At 45.6% G+C, this 27,404-nt stretch overlaps 1 protein-coding gene across 4 annotated transcripts in view; it reads left to right on the forward strand.

Moving 5' to 3' along the window:
* Positions 1-27,404, forward strand: part of mpp7a (MAGUK p55 scaffold protein 7a) — a 550,968-nt gene that overhangs the window by 33,103 nt on the left and 490,461 nt on the right. For 3 of the 4 annotated variants that reach the window (XM_085987686.1, XM_085987689.1, XM_085987690.1), the window contains exon 1: positions 27,076-27,183. The exons of the other annotated variant lie outside the window; for it this stretch is intronic. The gene's annotated coding sequence lies outside the window, so the exon portion shown is untranslated. Of the gene's footprint in view, positions 1-27,075; positions 27,184-27,404 lie in introns of those variants that run through there. 4 annotated transcript variants of the gene reach the window in all.

Below are 27,404 nucleotides of genomic sequence, written 5' to 3' on the forward strand. Positions count from 1 at the left end.
AAGATAGAATATGAGAGTAAAGCAGCAAAAAATATAAAAACAGATAGTTAGAGTTTCTGCAGGTATATAAAAAGGAAGAGTGTAGCTAAAGTAAATGTTGGTCCCTGTAGAGGATGAGACTGGGGAATTAATAATGGGAATTGGGGAAATGGCAGAGACTTTGAACAAATATTTTGTATCGGTCTTCATGGTAGAAGACACTAAAAGCATCCCAATAATAATTGATAATCAAGGGGCTATAGGGAGGGAGGAACTTAAAACAACTATTATCACTAGAGGAAAAAGTACTTGTCAGCCTTTAGTCTCATTAGTTTGCCAAGTCCCCTGGACCTGATGGCCTGTATCCTAGGGTCTTAAACAAAGTGGCTGCAGAGATAGTGGATGCGTTGGTTGTAACTTACCAAAATTCACTGGATTCTGGAGAGGTTCCAGCGGATTGGAAAACCGCAAATGTAACGCCCCTATTCAAGAAAGGGCAACAGAAAGCAGGAAACTATAGGCCTGTTAGCCTAACCTCTGTCATTGGGGAAAATCACAGAAATCACAGAAACCCCACAATGCAGATAGAGGCCATTTCGGCCCATCGAGCCTGCACCGACACATATCCCACCCAATCCCCGTAACCCCTACACCAACACATATCCCACCCTATCCCCGTAACCCCACGTATTTAAGCCCCCTAACACTAAGGGTCAATTTATCATAGCCAATCATCCTAACCCGCACATCTTTGGACTGTGGGAGGAAACCGGAGCACCTGGAGGAAACCCACGCAAACACGGGGAGAATGTGCAAACTCCACACAGACAGTCACCCGAGGCCGGATTCGAACCCGGGTCCCTGGCGCTGTGAGGCAACAGTGCTAACCACTATGCCACCGTGCTGGAATCCATTTATTAAGGAAGTAATAGCAGGACATTTAGAAAATCATAATACAATCAAGCAGAGTCAACATGGTTTTATGAAAGGGAAATCGTGTTTGACAAATTTACTAGAGTTCTTTTGAGAATGTAACGAGCAGGGTGGACAAAGGGGAACCAGCAGATGTAGTGTCTTTGGATTTCCAGAAGGCATTCGATCAGGTGCCACATAAAAGGTTACTGCACAAGATAAGAGCTCATGGGGTTGGGGGTAATAAATTAGCACGGATAGAGGATTGGCTAACTAACAGAAAACAGTGTCGGGATAAATGGGTCATTTTCAGGTTGGCAAACTGTAACTAGTGGGGTGCCACAAGAATCGGTGCTGGGGCTTCAACTATTTACAATCTATATTAATGACTTGGATGAAGGGACCAAGTGTACTGTAGCCAAATTTACTGATAATACAAAGATAGGTGGGAAAGCAAGTTGTGAAGAGGACACAAAGGGCTGGATTTTACCTTTTCGATGCGGCTTGGGGGCAGGACAGCTGCCTTCCGGGTTCTGATCCCGCCCCCAACTACGTCCGACACACAGACGCTATTTTGTGTCAACTGGCCTTGTTAAGCCCGCTCTGCGGGCTTGCCAGCCAATTAAGAGAAAGTCGGTGTCAGATGATGACGTGTCATTTGCCAGTTTCCTTAAAGGGGCCCCACACTTTTTTGACAGGTGCTTTTTCAGTGTTTGACAGCATTGAGGTGCTGCAAACACTGACGGTCACTGTACAAAGGTGAGCCCTTGCACCTAGGTGCTCCAGTGACTCCCTCCTTAGGCTATAGCGAATGGCATCTGCAGGTGAGGTTGCAGAAGCGACCTGTCACTGGTGAGAGAGGTTCTCCCAATGAGGTGGGACTACACAAACACTTCAAAACTTGTTACCTACAGAAAAGTCTAAATACATTAAAAATGATTTTCCCAACATTTTCTTACCTCTGAAACTCACCTTTGAACAGCTAGGTGTCGTGTCCATGCACAAATTGGGGACCTGACACCTGGGAAGATTGTTTGCAGGCGGCTTGATAGCGAGTTCAGGACCCGCTGTCAATCTTTGCAATTTTGTCACCGGTTCTGCCTCCAAACCTGCTTCCTGAGCGCCTGCAAAATTACCCCCAAAGAGTCTGCAAAGGGATATAGATAGGTTAAGTGAGTGAGCAAAAATTTGGCAGATGGAGTATAATGTGGGAAAATGTGAGGTTATCCACTTTGGTAGGATGAATAAAAAAGCAAATTATTATTTAAATGGAGAGAGACTACAAAATGCAGAGGTACAGAGGGATCTGGGTGTCCTCGTACATGAAACACAAAAGGTTAGCATGCAGGTACAGCAAGTAATTAGGAAGGTAAATGGAATGTTGGCCCTTATTCCAAGGGGGATTGAGTATAAAAGTAGGGAAGTCTTGCGACAACAGTACAGGGTGCTGGTGAGACCACATCTGGAGTACTGAATACAGTTTTGGTCTCCTTATTTAAGGAGGGATATACTTGCATTGGAGGCAGTTCAGAGAAGGTTCACTAGGTTAATTCCTGAGATGAAGGGGTTGTCTTATGAAGAAAAGTTGAGCAGGTTGGACCTGTACTCATTGGAGTTTAGAAGAATGAGAGGTGATCTTATTGAAACATATAAGATTCTGAGGGGGCTTGACAGGGTAGATGCAGAGAGGATGTCTTCCCCTCGTAGGGGAATCTAGAACTAGGGGGCATAGTTTCAGAATAAGGGGTCGCTCTTTCAAAACGAAGATGAGGAGCAATTTCTTCTCTGAGGGTTATGAATCTTTGGAATTCTCTACCCCAGAGAGCTGTGGAGGTGGAGTCATGGAATATATTCAAGGTGGATATATTCAGATATTTGAGCTACAGGGGAGTCAAGGGTTCTGGGGAGCGGGCGGGAAAGTGGAGTTAAGGCCAAATTCAGATCAGCCATGATCTTATTGAATGGTGGGGCAGGCTCGAGGGGCCAAATGGCCTACTCCTGCTCCTAATTATTATGTTCTAAATAATGGGTTGACGTTCAGCATCCAAACTGAGTGATTACTGACTCAGTAGTAGTATTCCTGTGTTTGAGTCAGAAGGGTTGGGGTCAGGCCCCTCTCCAGAGAGGCCCAGTGAGTGGGTTTCCGAGCACTGGCTCTGAATACTGTTAACGTCCAGCAGGGGAACTGGCGTCGGATGGGTGCGGTTGGTCCCCACCCTCGTAAAGGGTATGTAGGCCTCTTTAGCCTTGGTTGCAGCCACCTAGGAGAAGGCATGAGAAAGACAAAAACCATGACGAAGGCAATGGGAATCATTTACTGTTCCCTAGTAAGCGGTTTAAGAATCTCTTGAGACTTGAGTTAGGACCTATCCTCAGATAGAACACAACATATGGATGGATGGACTGAACTTTGAGGACAGCTCTTGTGTTTTTGAATTTGTTTTCTATTGCTAGCTGGTGCTTTTCTTCAGTTCAGCACTCCTTTGGTGCATACCCCCAACAATACCATTCCTGCTGCTATCGGTTTAACCATGCAACTGCAGGCAGTGCTGACCATGGCATTCCATTTGGCCTTATAATGGCTGGGTTGGATTTGAAGTAGGGTGAGAAATTCCTGCAGAAGGAGGAGAAGCAGGTGCCTGTCACCCACATGCAGATTCCCCAGGAATTACATTATTTGACTTGGGCATAAGTACTGGGGCATGTTGGAAGAGACTTCGCCTTAGAGCAGAGAAGGTTTAGAGGTGTTCAAAATTATGAAGGGTTTTGATAGAGTAGATAGGGCGAAACTGTTTCCACTGCCAGGAGGGTCGGTAACCAGAGTACACAGATGTAAGGTAATTGGCAAAAGAACCATGGGGGAGATGAGAATTTTTTTTGTGTGCAGCGAGTTATGATCTGAATGCATTGCCTGAAAGGATGTTGGAAGCAGATTCAATAACAAATTTCAAAAGGGAATTAGATATATACTTCAAAAGGAAAAATTAGCAGGGCTATGGGGAAGTGCAGGGGAATGGGATTATTGGATCGCTCTTTCAAAGAACCGGTACAAGCACAATGGGCCGAATTGGCTCTTTTTGTGCTGTAATACTTGATGATTCTATGACTAGCTTTCACTGTCTGTCTACACTTCAGCAGGGAGGCAGTCACGTGTGCTGACGACCAACCTGCAGATGACATCCAGAACGGAAACAGCCTTGCCCATTACAGGAAAAGTCACCACTGCACTGAACTTCCAGATCATTTCAAGTCACGACTGGGAACATTTGCCACATATGTCAATCATTCATGCACTGCTGCATCAAGCAAGTCACTGCAACCGTGTATGCCAGGGCAGTGCATTTATCACTTTCCCAATGGAAAGAATGGGACAACTAGAGATGGTCCAGCACTTCTACCAGCTGGTTGGGACCCAGGAATACAGGGTGTCATTGAAGATACCCATGTTAGTGGTAGGCCAGTGGATTGGGAAATGTTTAGAAACCAGCAAAGGATGACTCAAAAAATAATAGAGGGAGAAAATAGATTATGAAAGGAAATGAGCAAAATATATAAAAACAGACAGTAAGAGCTTCTACAGATATATAAAAAGGAAGAGAGTAGTTAAAGTAAATGATGGTCCCTTAGAGGATGGGACTGGGGAATTAATAATGGGAAACGGGGAAATGGCAGAGACTTTGAACAAATATTTTGTATCGGTCTTCACGGTAAAAGACACTCCAAGCATCCCAATAATAATTGATAATCAAGGGGCTACAGGAGGGAGGAACTTAAAACAATGACTTATCACTGGAGAAAAAGTACTCGGCAAACTAATGGGACTAAGTAAAGGCTGAGAAGTCCCCTGGACCTGGTGGCCTACATCCTAGGGTCTTAAAAAAGTGGCTGCAGAGATAGTGGATGCGTTGGTTGTAATCTTCCAAAATTCTCTGGATTCTAGAGAGGCCCCAGCGGATTGGAAAACCGCAAATGTAACACCCCTATTCAAGAAAGAAGAGAGGCAAAAAGCATGAAATTATAGGCCAGTTAGCCTAACGTTTGTTATTGGGAAATGCTGGAATCCAGTATTAAGGAAGTAATAGCAGGACATTTAGAAAATCATAATACAATCAAGCAGAGTCAACATGGTTTTATGAAAGGGAAATCATGTTTGACAAATTTACTAGAGTTCTTTGAGAATGTAATGAGCAGGGTGGACAAAGGGGAACCAGCAGATGTAGTGTCTTTGGATTTCCAGAAGGCATTCGATCAGGTGCCACAAAAGGTTACTGCACAAGATAAGAGCTCATGGGGTTGGGGGTAATAAATTAGCATGGATAGAGGATTGGCTAACTAACAGAAAACAGTGTCTGGATAAATGGGTCATTTTCTGGTTGGCAAACTGTAACTAGTGGGGTGCCACAGCGATCAGTGCCGGCCTCAACTATTTACAATCTATATTAATGACTTGGATGAAGGGATCGTGTGTAGCCAAATTTGCTGCTGATACAAAGATAGGTGGGAAAGCAAGTTGTGAGGAAGACACAGAGTCTGCAAAGGGATATAGATAGGTTAAGTGAGTGGCCAAAAATTTGGCAGATGGAGTATAATGTGGGAAAATGTGAGGTTATCCACTTTGGTGGGAAAAATAAAAAAGCAAATTATTATTTAAATGGAGAGAGACTACATAATGCTGCGGTACAGAGGGATCTGGGGGTCCTCGTACATGAAACACAGAAAGTTAGCATGCAGGTACAGCAAGAAATTAGGAAGGCAAATGGAATATTGGCCTTTATTGCAAGGGGGATGGAGTATAAAAGTAGGAAAGTCTTGCTACAACTGTACAGGGCGCTGGTGAGACCACACCTGGAGCACTGCGTGCAGTTTTGGTCTCCTTATTTAAGGAGGGATATACTTGCATTGGAGGCAGTTCAGAGAAGGATCCCAAGGTTAATTCCTGAAATGAAGGGGTTGTCTTATGAAGAAAGGTTGAGCAGGTTGGGCCTTTTCTCATTGGAGTTTAGAAGAATGAGAGGTGATCTTATTGAAACGTATAAGGTTCTGAGGGGGCTTGACAGGGTAGATGCAGAGAGGATGTTTCCCCTCGTGGGGGAATCTAGAACTAGGGGGCACAGTTTCAGGATAAGGGGTCATCCATTTAAAACGGAGATGAGGAATTTCTTCTCAGACGGTCGTGAATCTTTGGAATGCTCTACCCCAGAGAGCTGTGGAGGCGGAGTCATGGAATATATTCAAGGCAGATATTAGACAGATATTTGAGCAACAGGGGTTAGGGGGAGAGGTGGAAAAGTGGCATTGAGGCCAAGATCAGATCAGCCATGATCTTATTGAATGGCGGGGCAGGCTCGAGGGGACAAATGGCTTACTCCTGCTCCTATTTCTTATTATATGTTGCTGTTAGGTCTCCCAAGAACCTGTGGCATATGTTATGTTCATAAATAAATAGACGTTTTCATTATGAACAGCTAGCTTGAGCTAGTCATTTATTCAGCCATGTGGACTAGTGTACAGGCATCCATCTTGACTACTGCCTTGTGGGTAGCCCCTTACTAAACATACAGCTCCACCTAGTGTACCATTCTAGAATGACATGTTACTGATCATTACAGCATATATAAACTGAATGGCTTTCATTCTATCAGTATCTAGGTGGTCTTGGATAATCACAATAGAATAATGCAGCTGATAAAAGATATCTCAGCAGCTATGATGCTTTCATCTTTTATTAGTTGACGGTGACACCACTTTTTAAAGGAGCTGGGAGAATGGATGGATAGCTGTTAGGGCACCAGAGATATCCTTTGATGCCCTGGTTAATGACACCAGTCTGGAAACCCCACACCAAGACAGAAAGAAAATACAGTGAGGTTCACACTAACATCCACATTAATATGGAATATACGATTGGCATTCTGCAACGGTACCATCCTGCAGCCCAAGAAAGTCTCAAAAATTATTTTCATCTGCTGTGTTCCACACAACTGTGCTATCGCAAGAAGGGATCCCGTACATCCAGATGAGATGGAAGCCGAGCCTGCAAAGTAAGAGGAGGAGGAGGAAGAATAAATGGGCCCAGGCTGATACACAGCCAGGCAGACTGAAACATAGAAACATGGAAGATAGGAGCAGGAGTAGGCCATTCGGCCCCTCGAGCCTGCTCTGCCATTCAATGAGATCATTGCTAATCGTCCAAATTCAGTACCCTGTTCCTGCCTTCTCTCCATATCCATTGATCCCTTTAGCCTTAAGAAATATATCCAACTCCTTCTTGAATATATTTAATGAATTGGCCTCTACTGCCTTCTTTGGTAGAGAATTCCACAGGTTCACCACTCTCTGGGTGAAGAAATTCCTCCTCATCTCTGTCCTAAATGGCTTACTCTTATCCTTAGACTGTGACCCCTGGTTCTGGACTCCCTGACCATCGGGAACATCCTTCCAGCAGCTAGTCTGTCTAGTCCTGTTAGAATTTTATAAGTTTCGATGAGATCCCCTCTCATTCTTCTAAACTCCGGCGAGTACAAGCCCAATCGACTCAATCTCTCCTCATACGTCATTCCTGCCATCCCAGGTATCAGCCTGGTGAATCTTCGCTGCACTCCCTCCATGGCAAGAACATCCTTCCTCAGATAAGGCGACCAAAACTGCACACAATACTCCAGATGTGGTCTCACCAAGGCCCTGTACAACTGCAGCAAGACATCCTTGTTCCTGTACTCAAACCCTCTCGCTACGAAGGCCAACATACCATTTGCCTTCTTAACCGCCTGCTGCACCTGCATGCTTACTTTCAGCAACTGGTGCACAAGGACGCCCAGGTCTCGTTGCACTTCCCCTTCTCCCAATCTATTGCCATTCAGATAATAATCTGCCTTCCTGTTTTTGACACCAAAGTGGATAACCTCGCATTTATCCACGTTATATTGCATCTGCCATGCTTCTGCCCAATCACCCAACCTGTCCAAATCATCCTGGAGTTTCTCGGTATCCTCCTCACAGCACACACGCCCACCCAGCTTTGTGTCGTCTGCAAACTTGGAGATATTACATCTAGTTCCCTCATCCAGATCATTAATATATATTGTAAATAGCTGGGGTCCAAGGACTGATCCCTGCGGTACCCCACTAGTCACTGCCTGCCACTCGGAAAAAGAGCCGTTTATTCCAACTCTTTGCTTTCTGTCCACCAACCAGTTCTCTGTCCAAGTCAATACCTTGCCCCCAATCCCATGTGCCTTAATTTTACACGCTAATCTCTTATGCGGGACCTTATCGAAAGCCTTTTGAAAATCCAAATACACCACATCCACTGGTTCTCCCTTATCTATTTTACCAGTTACATCCTCAAAAAATTCCAGTAGATTAGTCAAGCACGATTTACCTTTTGTAAATCCATGTTGACTTTGTCCGATCCGGTCACTGTTTTCCAAGTGCTCTGCTATTACATCCTTTATAATGGACTCTAGCATTTTCCCCACTACCGATGTCAGGCTTACCGGTCTGTAATTCCCCATTTTCTCTCTACCACCCTTTTTTGAACAGTGGGGCTACATTAGCTACCCGCCAATCCATGGGTACTGTTCCAGAGTCTATTGAATTTTGGAAGATGACCAGCAATGCATCTTTTGGCTAAGATGAAGTGTAGTATGACACCCCAGTAATGGGGTGGTGATGGTCCCCCCCCAGCTATGGGGCGGCGTAAAAGAAACCCCCCCCCCCAATTAATTAAGGGGCGAAAAAAAAAAAATCAACAATTTCTAGGGCCACTTCCTTAACTACCCTAGGATGTAGATTATCAGGCTCTGGGGATTTATCGGCCCTCAATCCCATCAATTTCCCTAACACCATTTCCCTACAAATACTGATTTCTATCAGTTCCTCCCTTTCATTAGACCCTATGTTCCCTGACATCTTTGGGAGGTTATTTGTGTCCTCCTTTGTGAAGACGGAACCAAAGTATGTATTTAATTGGTCTGCCATTTCTTTGTTCCCCATTATAAATTCCCTTGATTCTGACTGTAAGGGACCTACGTTTGACTTCACCAATCTTTTTCTCTTCACATATCTATAAAAGCTTTTACAGTCAGTTTTTATGTTCCCTGAAAGCTTACTCTCATACTCTATTTCCCCCCTCTTAATTAATCCCTTTGTCCTCCTTTGTTGAATCCTAAACTGCTCCCAATCCTCAGGTTTACTGCTTTTTCTGGCCAATTTATATGTCCTCTCCTTGGATCTTATGCTATCCCTAATTTCCCTTGTTAGCCACGGTTGAGTCACCTTTTTTGTTTTATTTTTATGCCAAACTGGGATGAACAAATTCTGTAGTTCATCCATGCGATCTTTGAATGTTTGCCATTGCCTATCCACCGTCAACCCTTTGAGTGACATTCCCCAATCCATCCTACCCAACTCGCACCTCATACCATCGTAGTCTCCTTTATTTAAATTCAGGACCCTAGTCTCTGAGTCAACTATTTCACTCTCCATCTTAATGAAGAATTCGATCATATTTTGATCGCTCTGACCCAAGGGGCCTCGCACAACAAGATTGCAAATTAATCCTTTCTCATTACATAACACCCAGTCTAAGATGGCTTGATCTCTATTTGGTTCCTCGACATATTGGTCCAGGAAACCATCCCATATACACTCCAGGAATTCCTCCTCCACAGTATTGTTACTAATTTGGTTAGCCTAATCCAGATGTAGATTAAAGTCACCCATGTGAGGAGGATGCCGAGAAACTCCAGGATGATTTGGACAGGTTGGGTGATTTGGGCAGAAGCATTGCAGATGCAATATAACGTGGATAAATGTGAGGTTATCCACTTTGGTAGCAAAAACAGGAAGGCAGATTATTATCTGAATGGCAATAGATTGGGAGAAGAGGAAGTGCAACGAGACCTGGGTGTCCTTGTGCACCAGTCATTGAAGGTAAGCATGCAGGTGCAGCAGGCGGTTAAGAAGGCAAATGGTATGTTGGCCTTCGTAACGAGAGGGTTTGAGTACAGGAACAAGGATGTCTTGCTGCAGTTGTACAGGGCCTTGGTGAGACCACATCTGGAGTATTGTGTGCAGTTTTGGTCGCCTTATCTGAGGAAGGATGTTCTTGCCATGGAAGGAGTTCAGCGAAGATTCACCAGGCTGATACCTGGGATGGCAGTAATGACATATGAGGAGAGATTGGGCTTGTACTCGCTGGAGTTTAGAAATATGAGAGGGGATCTCATTGAAACTTACAAAATTCTGACAGGACTGGACAGACTAGATGCAGGAAAAATGTTCCCGATAGTCGGGGAGTCCAGAACCAGGGGTCACAGTCTAAGGATAAGGGGTAGGCCATTTAGGACAGAAATGAGGAGGAATTTCTTCACCCAGAGAGTGGTGAACCTGTGGAATTCTCTACCACAGAAGGCAGTAGAGGCCAATTCATTAAATATATTCAAGAAGGAGTTGGATATATTTCTCAAGGCTAAAGGGATCAAGGGGTATGGGGAGAAAGCAGGGACCGGGTACTGAATTTGGATGATCAGCCATGATCGCATTGAATGGCGGAGCAGGCTTGAGGGGCCGAATGGCCTGCTCCTGCTTCTATGTTTCTATGATAACTGCTGTGCCCTTATTGCATGCTTCTCTAATTTCCCGTTTAATGCCATCCCCGACCTCCGCATTACTGTTTGGAGGTCTATATACCACTCCCACTAACGTTTTCTGCCCCTTGGTATTTCTCAGTTCTACCCATACAGATTCCACATCATCAGAGCTAATATCCTTCTTTTCAATTGTGTTAATCCCCTCTTTAACCAGCAATGCTACACCACCTCCTTTTCGCCTATCTTTCCTGAATATTGAATACCCCTGGATGTTGAGTTCCCAGCCTTGGCCACCCTGGAGCCATATTTCTGTAATCCCAATCATATCATATTCATTTACCTCTACTTGCGCAGCTAATTTATCCACCTTATTACGAATGCTCCTCGCATTAAGACACAAAGCCTTCAGGCTTGTTTTTTTAACGCTCTTAGATCTTTTAGAATTATTATTTACTGTGGCCATGTTTGATTTAAACCCTTGATTTCTCTGCCTACCACTTTTGTTTTTTTCCTTCCTGTCTTTTGCTTTTATCCTTGTTTCTCTTTCCTCTGTCTCCCCGCTCAGATTCCCAAGCCCATGACATTTTAGTTTAAACCCTCCCCCAGAGCATTAGCAAACACTTCCCGCTAGGACATCGGTCCCGGCCCTGCCCAGGTGCAAACCGTCCGTTTTGTACTGGTCCCACCTCCTCCAGAACCGGTTCCAATGTCCCAGGAATTTGAATCCCTCCCCCTTGCACCATTCCTCTTGCCACGTATTCATCTGAAATATCTTTCGATTTCTACTCTGACTAGCACGTGGCACTGGTAGCAATCCTGAGATTACTACCTTTTGAGGTCCTATTTTTTAATTTACCTCCTAGCTCCCTATATTCAGCTTTTAGGACCTCATCCTGGTTTTTACCTATATCGTTGGTACCTATATGCACCACGACAACTGGCTGTTCACCCTCCCCTTCCAAAATGTTCAGCAGCCGCTCTGAGACATCCTTGACCCTTGCACCAGGGAGGCAACACACCATCCTGGAGTCTCGTTTGCGGCCGCAGAAACACCTATCTATTCCCCTTACAATAGAATCCCCTATTACTATAGCTCTCCCCCTCTTTTTCCTCCCGTCCTGTGCAGCAGAACCACCCCTGGTGCCAGGAAGTTGGCTGCTGCTGCCTTCCCCTGGTAGGCCACCCCCCCGCATCAGTATCCAAAGCGGTATATCTGTTTGAGAGGGGGATGGCCACAGGGGACCCCTGCACTACCTGCCTGCGCCTACTACTCTGCCTGTTAGTCACCCGTTCCCTTTCTGCCTGTGCCACCTTACATTAAAGGCGCTATATAAATGCAAGTAGTTGTTGTAGATTCCTATAGGCTTGAATGTACTGCACTCACTCCGTACCAACATGCTTGCTCAAAATTTCCCTGCATTCACTAACCTTCCTATATATTTGTAAGAGGAATTTAAAATGAACCTCCAGCCATTCTTGATCCCTTAGCATTGGTATGTTGCCTCCTTTTAGAAGTACCTTTTAAGAGCTGTTGAATTCCTGATTTGGGAACCCTCCTGGTGCAGCATTTTCCCTGCAAATGGAAAAAACACAGAGGGAGCATATTTAAATTATTCAAATTAGCTGAATGTGGTGTAGTCAGCCAGCCACTCTTAACAGTGCATTGTGCTTTGGAGAACCTGGGCTCTTTCTCAGACCGACTGCAATCCTGTAGTTCTTTTCTAAGTTGATGGTTCATTTGATTCTGCTGTATTGCCATATACTGTACCTGGCTTGTTGTGATGACTTTGCCAACCCTTGTTAATGTAACTCAAAGACAGGATGTCTGAGCAGTTAACCTAACCTCACAAAACACTGCAGACGTTAAAACCTAACTTTCACCTGAAGGTTTTACCATTTGGGAGAATTATCTCAATTTTATGTTCTGGATCCCACACAAATAAATCCTTGCTGACATCTGGGAGATGAGCTATAGTTGATTGCTCCATTTATTTTGTTTAATTGCCAATATTGCTAGGAGAAGAAACTGCCAATGGAAGAAGAAATATCATTTGCTGTAGAATTCAAGTTTTTGTTTCAGTCAGAGTATTCTCACCATGAGTGAAAAGGTTATAGGTTCAAGTGGAACTTGATCTGAGTACATAATTAAATGAAGGTCAAGTTGAGGTCCCATCTGCCTGTTCAGGTGTGATGTCATGTCATTATTCAAATTAAAATGGTAATTCTCCTAGTTGACAACGATCCATCCACCAAAACAGATTTTAACTGGTTATTTATTTAATTATTGGATGTTGCTGTGTGCAAACTGGCTGATGTGTTTTGCCTACATAACAAACACAATTCATTGACTGTGAAGTACTTTTTCAAATCCTGAGGAGTTGAAGGGTGCTTTATAAATACAACTATGTTCATTTCATTTGTACCTGTTTTGGAGTAGATTGAAAGTACTTTTTCCAAGTGTATGCCAATTTATCTGATCATACCTAATGCAAGAAGTCACACAACACCAGGTTATATCACAGAATCACAGAAACCCCACAGTGCAGATAGAGGCCATTTCGGCCCATCAAGCCTGCACCGACACATATCCCACCCTATCCCCGTAACCCCACGTATTTAATCCCCCTAACACTAAGGGTCAATTTATCATAGCCAATCAACCTAACCTGCACATCTTTGGACTGTGGGAGGAAACCGGAGCACCCGGAGTAAACCCACGCAAACACGGGGAGAATGTGCAAACTCCACACAGACAGTCGCCCGAGGTCAGATTCGAACCCGGGTCCCTGGTGCTGTGAGGCAACAGTGCTAACCACTATGCCACCGTGCTAGTCCAACAGTTTTATTTGAAATCACAAGCTTTCGGAGCGCTGCTCCTTCGTCAGGTGAAGTGGAGAGATGCATAAAGACACAGTTTATATAGTCAGAGAATAATGCCAGATGATTACAGGTAATCTTTCTAACTGCCATTTATCACACCTCGGCAGAGAGATAATCACAGCAATCAAAGGTGTGAATGGTGTCCAAACAGGTCAGTCAGGAAAACATTACATCAAAGAACAATGAGGTGGGGGTCACAAGGGGTCAAATGTTGCAGATGCTGGGGTCTGTATGAAAAACAAAAAACAGACAAAAAATTTTTTTTTTGCTGTAAATCACAGCAGGTCCGGCTGCATCTGTGTAGAGAGAACAAGCCAATGACAACTCAAGTCTGGATGACCCTACGTCAGGTGGGGTTACATGTAGCGTGACATGAACCCAAGATCCCGGTTGAGGCCGTCCTCATGAGTGCAGAACTTGGCTATCAGTTTCTGCTCTACGATTTTGCGTTGTCGTGTGTTTCGAAGGCCGCCTTGGAGAATGCTTACCCGAAGATCGGAGGCCGAATGTCCTTGACTGCTGAAGTGTTCCCCGACTGGGAGGGAACACTCCTGCCTGGTGATTGTTGCGCGGTGTCCGTTCATCCGTTGTCGCAGTGTCTGCATGGTCTCGCCGATGTACCGTGCTCCGGGGCATCTTTTCCTGCAACGTATGAGGTAGACAATGTTGGCCGAGTCACATGAGTATGTACCAATAACCTGGTGGGTGGTGTCCTCACGTGTGATGATGGTATCTGTGTTGATGATCTGGCATGTCTTGCAGAGGTTGCTGTGGCAGGGTTGTGTGGTGTCGTGGTCGCTGTTCTCCTGAAAGCTGGGTAATTTGCTGTGAACGATGGTCTGTTTGAGGTTAGGCGGCTGTTTGAAGGCGAGTAGTGGAGGCGTGGGGATGGCCTTAGCGAGGTGTTCATCATCGTCGATGACCTGTTGAAGGCTGCGAAGAACATGGTGTAGTTTCTCCGCTCCGGGGAAGTACTGGATGACGATGGAATACACAGGATCTGCTCAGACGAGGAGGAACGCGATGGACACCTACAGACGCTGAAAGACGCCCTCGTAAGAATGGGATATGACGCTCGACTCGTCGATCGACAGTTCCGACGGGCCACAGCAAAAAATCGCATAGACCTCCTCAGAAGACAAACACGGGACACTACCAACAGAGTACCCTTCGTTGTCCAGTACTTCCCCGGAGCGGAGAAACTTTAAAGGTTCCTGGGATGTGGATGTCACTGGCATGGCCAGCATTTATTGCCCATCCCTAATTGCCCTGGAGAAGTTGCTGGTGAGCCGCCGCCTTGAACCGCTGCAGTCCGTGTGGTGAAGGTACTCCCACAGTGCTGTTAGGTAGGGAGTTCCAGGATTTTGACCCAGCAACGATGAAGGATCGGCAATATACTTCTAAGTCAGGATGGTGTGTGACTTGGAAACACCACCACCTCGAAGTTCCCCTCCATGCATCTGCTGCCCTTCTAGGTGGTAGAGGTTTGTGTGTTTGGGAGGTGCTGCCGAAGAAGCGTTGGCGAGTTACTGCAGTGCATCTTGTCGATGGTACACACTGCAGCCACGGTACGCCGGTGGTGGAGGGAGTGAATGTTTAAGGTGGTGGATGGGGAGTCAATCAAGTGGGCTGCTTTGTCCTGGATGGTGTTGAGCTTCTTGAGTGTTGTTGGAGCTGCACACATCCAGGCAAGTGGAGGGTATTCCATCACATTCCTTACTTGTGCCTTGTAGATGGTGGAAAGGCTTTGGGGAGTCAGGCGAGACACTCGCTGCAGAAAACCTAGTCTCTCACCTGCTCTTGTTGCCACAGTATTTATGTGGGTGGTCCAGTTAAGTTTCTGGTAAATGGTGACCCCCAGGATGTTTATGGTGGGGGATTCGGCGATGGTAATGCTGTTGAATGTGAAGGGGAGGTGGTTCGACTATCGATTGTGGAGATAGTCATTGCCTGGCACGAATGTGGCGCGAATGTTACCTGCCACATATCAGCCCAAGCCTGCACGTCGTCCAGGTCTTGTTGCATGTGGGCATGGACTGCTTCATTATCTGCGGAGTTGTGAATCATAATCATAATCAACTTTATTGTCATTGTTAGTGCACAAGTGCAGTACAACGAAATGTAGGCTTGCGGCTCCCGCGAGTGTACATTTAGATTAAGACATTTAAACATTCAACATTCATTTGGCTTGTAATACATTAACATAAACATAACCATAACCATAATAAAGTGCATTGGCAGATGTGCAGGCTTTAGCGTTTATTTGTGGAGCTGAACATTGTGCAGTCATCAGCAAACATCCCCATTTCTGACCTTATGTTGGAGGGAAGGCCATTGATGAAGCAGCTGAAGATGGTTGGGCCTCGGACACTGCCCTGAGAAACTCCTGCAGCGATGTCATGGGGCTGTGATGATTGACCTTCAACCACTACAACCATCTTCTTTTGTGCTCGGTATTACTCCAACCAGTGGAGCATTTTCCCCGATTCCCACTGACTTCAGTTTTACTAGGGCTCCTTGATAGCACACTCTGTCAAATGCTACCTTGATGTCAAGGTCAGTCACTCTCACCTCTGGAATTCAACTCCCTTGTCCATGTTTGGACCAAGGCTGTGAAGAGGTTGGGAACTGAGTGTTCTTGGCGGAACCAAGTTAGACTTTCAAGTACTCCTTTATGCCCTATATTTACCTTATTTTATGTGCCCCTATTCTGCTCACTGTTCCAGAGTTTGACTAAGCCCAAATTGTTATCAAATTCTGTTTTTATAGCTTTATAGACAGATTTTTCTGTCATTTATGCACTAACAGTGTAAGCAACCAGAAGTATAGGTAGCACTCATTTAGGCTGGATTGCTGCATCATGTGCATTTCAAGTTAGGTGAGTATTGGGCGCTAGAAGCTTTTGTCCAAAGCAGATGGAAGCTTCATTGTAATATGTTAATAGACTACCTGTGACATAATTTCGAGGTCAAGATGTTTACTATTTTGGATGCAGGAAATTTCACCCTTATGAAATGGGCATCTGGAGTTACGAGGTTCTTTGTTAGTAGAATAAATTTGTTTCAAAGGACAGACAAAAAGCAGGGTTAATGTATGCTGTTATGGAGTATTTCTATGCAGGTCTTTTTGCAATCATTTTTTTTGTCCACTCAGTTCTTGTAAAGATTATGTGCCATTTTTGGCCTGTCTCTAGAAATTGAATCAATGGGTGACTTATAGAAATCCCTCTATATTCATATACTTTTGAAGGAAGAGATGGAGCAATAGAGAGATGCCAGGCAAGTGAGATGGCACCAGAAGAGACTGCAACCACTTTCTATTACACTCTAAATTGCAAACGCAGGCAAAGGCACACTTACCTTGATTTATTTGAAGAACTGTGTTGCCTTAGAATGCACTTCATGAGAACCTGTGACTAAGTTTTGCTGCAAACTGACATTCAGTCAGATTCCTTCATAGGCACAGTACTGTCAAGTGGCTGTCAAAGCAGGTCTCATTTTTTATGTCTCCGGTTCCTTCCATGTTGACACAGGAGACATCAGCAAAATCAGCAAATCTGCAGTGCACAGTTTCAAGCAGGTGCCTCACACCTTGTTTGCTAGAGCAAGCATCTTTGTCAGTTCCTCCATGGATATTCAGCAACAGCAGGAAAGAGTACTGCAGTGTTTCCAAACAGCAGGATTTCCCAAAATCTAGGGCACCCATCTGGCCCTATTTGTTGCTGCACACAACCACTGTATTTGTGAAGTGCACAGGCAATCACTCAATCAATATGTAGCTCGTCTGTTACCATCAGCAAAGGAAGATGTAGGTTGCCAGGCAGGAGTTATAATGCTTTTATTTTAAGGCAATTCACCATTTGTTCATTCTTTGATCCACAAAGGAAAGTGCAGGATTGCCTATGCCATGAAGTCCAAGCTTATGATACTCTATCTGTGCTTAATAGTTAGATGTGAATGAGGTTCATGCATCACAAGACATCACAGAACATATCACAGGCATGTTAAAGCAAAACTTCACATGCCAAGATAGATCATGAGGTGTCTTCTGCCAAAGTCTTAAGGATTATCGCAGTCTGCACGTTCCACAACTTCGCCATCCAATGAGGTAGCAATAAGGAGCACCAAGGTGAGGAAGCTAACCAACAGCAGCAAAGCCACAACCAAAGCGGAGCTTGACTGCATGAACTGCTGATGTTGACCTACTCATTTGCATTTTTAGGCCGTCCCTGGGAGGTCCAAATCCCTGGGCTCAACAGCTGAAGGAGTGCTCCCGCTGGCCCTCTGGTCAGCAGGTTGTGGCTCCTCCAAGTCATATAATTATATAGAAATTACAACACAGAAATAGGCTATTTGGCCTAATCGCAGAAAATCCTCAGTGTTGGAAAGCTTTGGGAACCATAAGTCCAAAGTTACCTGTTCCTTCCAAGCATGCTTCACATCATATTTCATGTCTCAGATTACTCATATACTGCATCCCAAAATATTATTTTCTGAAAGAAACCTATCTAATTTGCATTTGAATGTATTAACACTATCTGCTTCTACCGTCTCCCTAGGGAGCCTTTATATAGATTTACTACTCGCACACTGAAATAATAGTCTGCAGACTGGGTTTGAATTTATCTCCTTCAAGCGCAAGCCATGTCCTCCGGTCTTGGTCTTCATTCTCCACCCAGCTAACCTATGCTTAAATGTTGACATGGTCTCTGCTTCAATCACTAACATCAGTAGTGCATTCCACAGCCTTACAACTCTATCCTAAATCTCTTACATTTAACCTTCTGTCAATGTCCCACCTGCTCCCCTTCACCCGTATTCTGTGAATCACCAGATGCTGTCCCCTGCATCTTACTAACTGAACCCCCTATAGTGGCTGCAACTTTGTATTGGTGAGCAGGACTCCAGAACTGCAACTTGAAATGGCACCGTTGCAGCTGCCCTTTAAGAGCAGTTTGTGGTAGCTAACTCAGCCCTTGATCTAGTGCGTCACATGCTGACCAAATGTACTGCCGTGATAATATGCAAAAGAGTTGAACTTGCACTGTAGTACAAGATCAACCCATAGCATTATAGGTGCAGGTAGACAATGGCTCCACTGCCAAGTGCTGGGTCTACACTATTGGTTTTACAGTTTTAATGAAAATGGGGCCTTTACTGGATCACCAATTTGTTGTGGTCATCCAAAAGGCAGTGCTAGACAGTAGACAACACTGGGATAACATAGAAAGAGAGAAGTGGGTGACCATTGGTAGGGGCAGCAGAGGGAGACAGGTCTCGGATGCAGGGAACTCCTGAGTTCCTGGAACTGCCCAATAGATACTTTAGTGTTGGACAATGACAGTAGTTCAGCGTGGGGCGGTTCTGAGCACCGAGGAGCAAGGGACTGCTCGAGAGTGAAAGGCAGGTAGATTACAAGAATAGGAGCGTGATAACAGTGGGGGATTCTACATTGAGGCCTTTTTTAGACTGCCTTTTTTGCAGTTGTGACCAGGAGTCTGAATGTTTCCTGGCACCAGAATGAAGGACCTCATAGAACAGGTAGTTAGAGAGTTTAAATTCAGTTTCGAAATAAAACTGGAAATAAAAAGCTGGTATCAGTAAAAGTAACTATGAAGTGGTCAGATTGTCGTAAAAACACGACTGGTTCACTAATGTTCTTTAGGGAAGGAAACCTGCCATTCTTACCAGGACTGACCTAATATGTGACTCCAGTACCACACCAATGTGGTTGACTCTTAGCGCCTTGGGACTTTTACTACGTTAAAGGTGCTATATAAATGCAAGTTGGCTGCCCACTGAAGTAGCCTAGCAAGCCATTCAATTGTATGAAACTGCAACCCGCAGCAGTTCAAGAAGGCTCACCACCACCTTCTCAAGGGAAACTAGGGATGGGCAATAAATGCTGACCTTGCCAGTGCCAATGAATTAAAACATGTGGAAAAACTTCTGGAAAGTGAGGTAGAGCAGCCATAAGTCATGGCCCATGTTAGAATCAATGATGCATATCGAAGTATATTTGAGATCTTGCAGAAGAAGTTTAAGGAGTTGGGCACTAAATTGAAAAACAAGGATTGCTTCTTGTGCCATATGGTGGACAGATTAAGGAAAGTAAGATTAGGAAGGTCAATGTGCGGCTGTAGGGCTGATGCAAGAGAGAATGGTTCACATTCTTGGGCCATCGGAGTGATTTCTGAAACAAGGTAGGACAATACCAAAGAAATGGCTTTCAGCTGAACTGGAACAGCACCTCTGTCCTTGGGGGAGAGAGTTATTACAGCAATGGGGAAGGACTTAAACTAAAGGCAGGGGTTGGGATAAGTGTGAGACTCAAGAGGGAGAGCAGGATTAAGAAAGCTATTGAAAAAGAAACAGAAGCCTTTGCTGAAATAATTACAGTAGTGAGAAAATACATTCAGAGGAGAAACGGAAAGAAACAGGCTATGAGGTAGTGAGAGATATAAAAAACATTTGTTTAATGTTTTGATATCCTTTCTACTTTGTATAAGAAAACTAGGAAAAAGAATGTCATTTTTCCAGAAAAATAGTCAAGAATGGGTGATCTATATATCAATACACAAAGTATTCAAAACAAAATTGGAGCGTTCGAAGCATTAATAACTATGGAGGGATATGATATAGTCGCTGTACTGGAGGCATGGCTTAAGTTTGGACAGACCGGAAACGTAATATTCCTGGTTATTGTTAGATCCCCGTGTATTTTTGATGTAGTGTGTCCTTCAATAACTAGACACGAGGCTGCAGGAACAATCAACAGGTATTTACTGGATGAGGGTTACTCTAAAACTAACGTACAGATCCCTACTCAGGGTTTATATACAGGTGTGGTCACTGCCGGTACTATAGTATACAGGAGCTGTAAAAAGTAGTTCTCCCCTTAAAGGTACATACACTACAATTCATCCCCTTTTAGATTGACAGTACCATAACATTCATTTAACAATTAACACTTTTAACATGCACATTAACTGAAAATAGTCCATTTATAGATTCAGTCTTTGGGGCGGCTTCCTGATCCTTTCTGGATAGCGCCTTTCCTGAGTGTCTTGCTCTTGGTGCGGAGGCCCCCTGTCGTCAGTTGGTTCATCAGCTTCCGATGCTACTGTTTCTGGGGTAGATGCTACCTGTATGTCGGGTTCATCACCAGGTACGCAAGACATGGGGTTGACTCGTTCCTGTGACTCGAGGATCTGGTCGACATGGCGTCTCACAATGTTCTCCCCAACATCCACTGTGTACATTAGTGGCCCTTGCCGTGTGCATATCGTTCCTGGTTACCATTTCTCTGTTCGGTAGTCGCGGGCCAAGACTGGTTGCCCTACATTGAAGCTCCTTGTCGGCTTCTCATTGATGTGCTGGAATTGCTTATTCTCAACATCTCTTTGTACATTTGGTCTGAGCAAATCTAGACGAGATCTCAACCTTCGGTTAAAGAACATCATGGCTGGGGTCTGGTTGGTGACTGCATGTGTCGCATTTCTGTCGGCTAACAGGAAATTGTCCACCTTATGCTGCAGTGGAATGTCGTCATCGCACATGGCCCTTACTGCTTTCTTAAAGGTTTGTACGAACCTCTCAGCCAATCCATTTGTGGCTGGATGATACGGGGCGGATGTGTAATGCCTTACCCCATTCCTTTTCATGAATCTTCGAAACTCTTCGGACACAAACTGTGGTCCGTTATCAGAGCAAATCTGCTCTGACAAGCCGTTCCTGGCAAATATGGTCTGTAGGACTGCAATAGTTTTCTCCGTGGTGGTGGACGAAATTTTGATCACCTCAGGCCATTTCGAGTGCGCATCCACGGCTATTAGAAACATTGAGTCCATGAATGGACCAGCAAAATCAATATGCACCCGTTGCCATGGAGATGAGGGCCACTCCCATGGGTGTAGAGGGGCATGTGGTGGTGCATTTTGGACCTTCTGGCATCCTGAGCAGCTCTTTGTCAGGTCCTCGATTTGCTGATCGATCCCCGGCCACCACACATAAGCCCTAGCAAGGCTTTTCATTTTCACCCCTCCCAGATGACCTTCGTGAAGCTCATTGAGCACTCTCTCCCTTAACTTGGATGGAATTACCACTCGGGTTCCACACATCAAGGTCCCCTGGCATACTGACAGCTGTTCACTTCTGGATGAGAATGCTGGCAACAGTGAGTCGCCATGTGTTGGCCATCCCTTCACAGTCAAGTCATATACCCGAGACAGTGTCGGGTCATTTCGGGTCTCCTTCTCTATACCAGCGTTAGTTACTGGCAAGCATTCAATTATAGTCGAATGAAATATTTCGACAGGGTCCACTGCTGGTGCTTCCTCCGCAGTAGGCAGTGGCAGGCGTGATAGCCCATCAGCGTTTCCATGCTGTTTCGTGCCCTTATACTCGATTTCATATTGGTTCGCCCCTAGAAAAAGCGAGCATCTTTGTAGCCGTTGCGCAGTCATCAGCGGCACGCCCTTCTTTGGATTAAAGATGGAGACAAGTGGTTGGTGGTCCGTCAGCAAGGTGAACTTCTGCCCGTGCAGATAGTGGTGGAACTTTTTCAGTCCCCACACTAGGCTGAGGGCCTCCCTGTCAATCTGGGCATAGTTACGCTCAGCTGAGGTTAGTGACCGAGACGCAAAGGCTACCGGCCTCTCCGAGCCGTCCGGGAACTTGTGCGACAGCACCGCTCCAATGCCATAGGGTGATGCATCACACGCCAACCAAATTGGTAGTGCTGGGTTGAAATGAGCCAACACCTCTTTTGATGTGATCAATTCTTTGCACTTGTGGAAAGCTCGTTTACATTTGCCATTCCACTTCCATGGTACCCCTGTTTGCAGTAGGGTGTTCAGTGGGTGTAGTACTGTAGACAAATTCGGCAAGAACTTATGGTAGTAGTTCACCAGCCCGAGGAACGACCTCAGTTGTGACACATTTTCCGGTGCTGGAGCCTTGACTACTGCCTCAATCTTTTCAGGGGACTTATGTAACCCCTCTTCATCAATAACGTGGCCACAATACGAGATCTGCTTCTGGAAAAACTCGCATTTGTGGCGATTAGCTCGGAGCCCATATTCCTTCAATCTAGTGAGCACCTGCTCCAGGTTGGCTAGGTGAGCACTGTCATTTTCGCCCGTGACCAGGATGTCGTCCAAATAACACTGGGTCCCTGGAATCCCTTGCAGGACTTGATCCATTGCCCTTTGCCAAATAGCCGGAGCTGATGCTACCCCGAACACCAGCTGGTTGTATTGGTAGAGACCTTTATGAGTGTTGATCGTGAGGTACTGTTTCGAGGCTTCTTCTACCTCCATTTGCAGGTACGCCTGGGCCAGATCAATCTTAGTGAAGCGTTTCCCTCCAGATAGCGAGGCGAAAATATCTTCAATCCGCGGAAGTGGATATTGTACAGTGTGAAGGACTGGGTTCACTGTCACCTTAAAGTCCCCACAGATGCGAACCTTTGGTTCCCCAGGCGTATTACTCAATGACCTCTTCATTACAGGAACGATGGGTGTAGCCCACTCGCTCCAGTCCACTTTGGACAGTACTCCTGAACATTCCAAACCTTCCAGCTCTGCTTCGATGGCTGGGCGGATCGCATAAGGCACTGATCTGGCCTTAAAAAAAACTTTGGGCTTACATTTTCCTCTATTTTGATCGTCGCTGTTATGCCTTTTAGTGTTCCGAGTCCCTCCTGGAACACTTCTTGTGCATCAGTTTGCATTTTTGACAGTCGTCCAGGTGTGACGTCGTCACCCTTTTTAGCATCTACAGTCAGTGCTTGTATGGAATGCCAATCTAGCTGTATCTTCCGGATCCATTCACGTCCTAGTAGTGGTGGTCCTCCATCTGGCAATACATATAGGTCCATTTTTGGTGTTTCCTTACTGTTATATACAACGTTCACTCTCTTATTTTTCCTTTGGGGTAGACTTTTTGCCCCGTGTACACCTTCAAGACAATCTCTGTATCTCTCAAGGGTATATGTGAGAATAGCCGCTTGTAGTCCCTTCGGTTTATGACTGTTAGGGCTGATCCTGTGTCCAATTCCATTTTCACTTGGACTCCTGCTATCTTGAGCGTGATCCAGATAGTTTGATGATCCTCCGTTTGGATCACCTTATGTAGTTTCAGACAACCCAGCTCCTTGCTTCCGGAGTCTGTATCACTTTTCTGTTCATCTGAACTACTCTCCGTCACCTTCTGTACCTTCTTGTACTTCTCCTGTGGAGATTTCTTGCTGCTGGTTTTCTTTCCCGACCTGCAGACTCTTGCTATGTGTCCTACTTTTCCACACTGTCTGCACACTTTGTCCTTAAACCAGCAATCATTATGGTCGTGTGTTGTTCTGCCGCAGCGATAACACTTCACTGTTCCGTATGACATTTCATTTGTGCCATATTCTTGTGGTCTCCGTTGTATCTCTGCAGCGCCCCGTGCGGCTGCTTCATGTGATACTGCCATGCTGAAAGCCTTTTCCAGCGTAAGGTCCTTTTCAGATAAAAGCCGTTTCTGGGTTCCTTCACTTTGAAGCCCACACACAAACTTGTCCCTTAAGTTATCTGCCAGTCCCGCTCCAAACTGGCAGTGTTTCGATAGCTTACACAGTTCTGTTAAATACTCAGCATTACTTTCATCTTTATGCTGGTTCCTTTTGTGAAACTTAAATCTTTCTGCTATCAGCAGCGGTGTGGGATTTAAGTGGTTCTGTACGGTTGACAGTATGTTTACAAAATCCTTGTCCACTGGCTTCTCTGGGGTTACTAGGTTTCGCAGTAAGCCATACATTTTTGCACCCATGGAATTCAACAATACCAGCGCTTTCCTCTCATCTGGCACTTCATTCGCCTTGCAGTACACTTCTATGCGTTCGACATATGTCGTCCAATCTTTGACTTCATTGTCGAACGCTGTGATACTGCCACTCTTCGGCATCCCTGGGTGTGGTTAGACTGGCTCAAAATGGCGTTTTCCCGCGCTTCCCTTCTTCTCCGCTGCGGCTCAAAATGGCGTTTTCCCGCGCTCTCCCTTCTTTGCCGCTGTGGCTCAAAATGGCGTTTCCCGCGCTCTCCCTTCTCCGCTGACGCTGCTCATCCCTTGAACACCGGCTGCGCTCTGCGCATTTTCTTTCACGCCTGTCTCTCTTCTCCCTTCGACGCCGTTCAGTCCTGAACACCGGCTGCGCCCTGTGCGCTCTACCCTCTCTCTTCTCCCGTCGACGCCGCTCGGTCCTGAACACTGGCTGCGCCCTTTGCGCTCTACCCTCTCTCTTCCGTCGACGCTGCTTGGCCTTTTCTGTGCCGTCAGTCGGCTCTAGCCACCGCTGTCCGGGAAGGGTCCGCGCCGTACCTGTTGCCAGCCCGTTTCGCTGGACCACTGTGACTGGAGAACTAAGCCCAGCTCTCAACAGCCTCCCCTGTGATGCCCAATCTCTGCTGGATGACTGGGCGGTTGCTCGTGGTCGCCGCCCGTGCTTCTGGCCTCAACTTTCTTCCACTGTTCTCCAGGAGCGAATCCCTGGGAGGTAATGCAGAGTTGCAGGTAGGTTCGAATCTGCCTCGTCGCCACTGTTAGATCCGTGTATTTTTGATGTTGTGTGTCCTTCAATAACTAGACACGAGACTGCAGGAACAATCAGCAGGTATTTACTGTATGAGGGTTACTCAAACTAACGTTCAGATCCCTACTCAGGGTTTATATACAGGTGTGGTCACTGCCAGTACTACAGTATACAGGAGCTGTAAAAAGTAGTTCTCGCCTTAAAGGTACATACACTACAGTTATAACATTTTCATGAGACAAGGAGAAGGAAAAATGGGTGCTGGGGTGGCAGTGTTGGTGAAGGATTCTATCCCATCACTAGAATGGAAGGATGGCAAAGTCAGTTCCGTTAAGACAGAATCTATATGGGTAGAGTAGTATATGAGAAGAGAAATGGTTCAACTTCTGGTGTGCACTGCAGGCCAGCAAACATTGGAGGTGAAGATTTGCAGACAGTTCAAAGATGAACAACAGGATAATATTAATAACTATCCCAAGAGAGACTGGAATAAAGGTCATGCATGTGGTCAAAGTGGGAAATGCTTTTTAGAATGCACCAGGACTGCTTCCTAGATCAGTGTGTTTTTTGTCCAACAAAGAAAAAAGCATTGCTTGATTTAGTTTTGGGAAATGATTAGGGAAAATAAATGAGGTTATAAAAAGGAGAACATTTGGCAAAGAGTGACCACAACACAAATAAAAACAGAAATATTGGAAACATTCAGCAGGTCAGGTAGCATTTGTAGAGAGAAACGGAGCTAACATTTCAGGTCAATGACCTTTCATCAAAACTGGAAGATGTTGGCGATGAACAGTTTTTAAGCAAGTGCAGACCTATCTACAGCAGACAATCAGCAATGCGCACATGTATCAAGCAACGTCATGTTTTTCCAAGGGCAACAATAATTTTCCGGTGAAAAGGAGGCATCTGCTGAATAGGGAGCCCAGCTTTCACTGGGTGGCAAGGTTCCCTCCATTACCAAGTGTCAAAGACAATACTAATGTAAGCATCAGGTTCTTCATCAATGCTTTGGTCTTCATGAATAAAAAGTGTTTGTACTTCATGACTGATCAGATGGTATTTGAAAGAAACAATTTGCACTTATATAGCATCTTCACACACTAAGGATGCCCCAAAGTGCTTTACAGCCAATGAAGTACTTTTGAAGTGTAGTCACTGTTGTAATGTAGCAAACTACAGCTGCCAATTTGCACAGAGCAAGGTCCCAATAACAGCAATGAGATAATGAGTTAATTTTTTTTAGTGATGTTGGTTGATGGCAGGATACCGAGAACTCCCCTGCTCTTTTTCAAATAGTGCCATGGGATCTGTTACATCCACCTGAGAGGGCAGATGGGCCTAGATTAAACGCTTCATCTGAAAGATGGCACCTCAGTGCCACACACCCTCACTGCACCACTGCAGTTTCAGCTTAGATTATGTGCTTACGTCTCTGTATTGAGACTTGAAGCCACAACCTTCTGACTCAGAGGTGAGAGTGCCTTTGCCTTTTCTAGTTCTGACGAAAGCTCACCGATCTGAAACGGGTGCTGCCTGGCCTGCTGAGTTTTTCCAGCGTTTTCTGTTGTTACTTTGGATTCTACTACTGCTTTAGGCTCCCAGAAACTTAGGGTTGCCACAAATCGTTAATTTACTCGCCTGAACGTAACACCAGCAAACATGAGTAATGAGAGAAACAGACGGAAAGCTGTTCAGAAATAAGGATGTCTCGTTGGAAACCAGAGTTGGAAACCTTGCCAAATAGATTCCGAAGTGCTAAGGAAGAGTCTCAGACCGGAACTGTCGACTGACTGCTGTCTTTCCACAAATGCTGCCTGACCTGCTAAGCATTTCCAGCACTTTTGTTTTCAGATTTGCAGCATCTGCAGGGATTGCGTTTTTATAGATTTGGGTTTCAAATCGACTGCTGTAGATGTCTTTTCTGCGCTTTTGAAAAGGCGGGCGTGGGTTCGTGACGTCACAGGGTTGCCCGGCGACGCGCGGGTTGATTGGCAGCCGGGCGAAGCGTGACGTCGCCGCCAACAAACGAGCCCACGGCGAAGTTGGTGCGTCTGCGAGCAAATTGGAAGGGGCGGGGCCGGGGTGCGCAGGGGCGTCTGCGAGCGAATTGGAAGGGGGGCCGGGGTGCGCAGGCGCGTCTGCGAGCGAATTGGAAGGGGCCCCGGGGTGCGCGATCGGGGACGCGGCGTTTGCTTTCATTGTAGTGACTTGAGTCCCAGCGGGCAGGAGACGGCGAGTCAGCCAGTGAGTAAGTAACCGAGACCCGACAAATGGAGATGGTATGAGGCAGCCAGTGAGTAAGCAACCGAGACCCGACAAATGGAGATGGTGTGAGGCAGCCAGTGCTCACTGTCGGCACAGTCCAGCTCTCCTGCGCGCACAAACACACACACACTGGAGAAGGAGTGGCAGTTGGGATTAGCCGTTGTTGTTTTATGCTCTTTTTATATTTGTAAAATCTCGACAAGC

The sequence above is a fragment of the Somniosus microcephalus genome, chromosome 5 (assembly GCF_052327205.1).
Source record: "Somniosus microcephalus isolate GS21.2 chromosome 5, FLI_Smic_1.0, whole genome shotgun sequence".
Classification (NCBI taxonomy): Eukaryota; Metazoa; Chordata; class Chondrichthyes; order Squaliformes; family Somniosidae; genus Somniosus; species Somniosus microcephalus.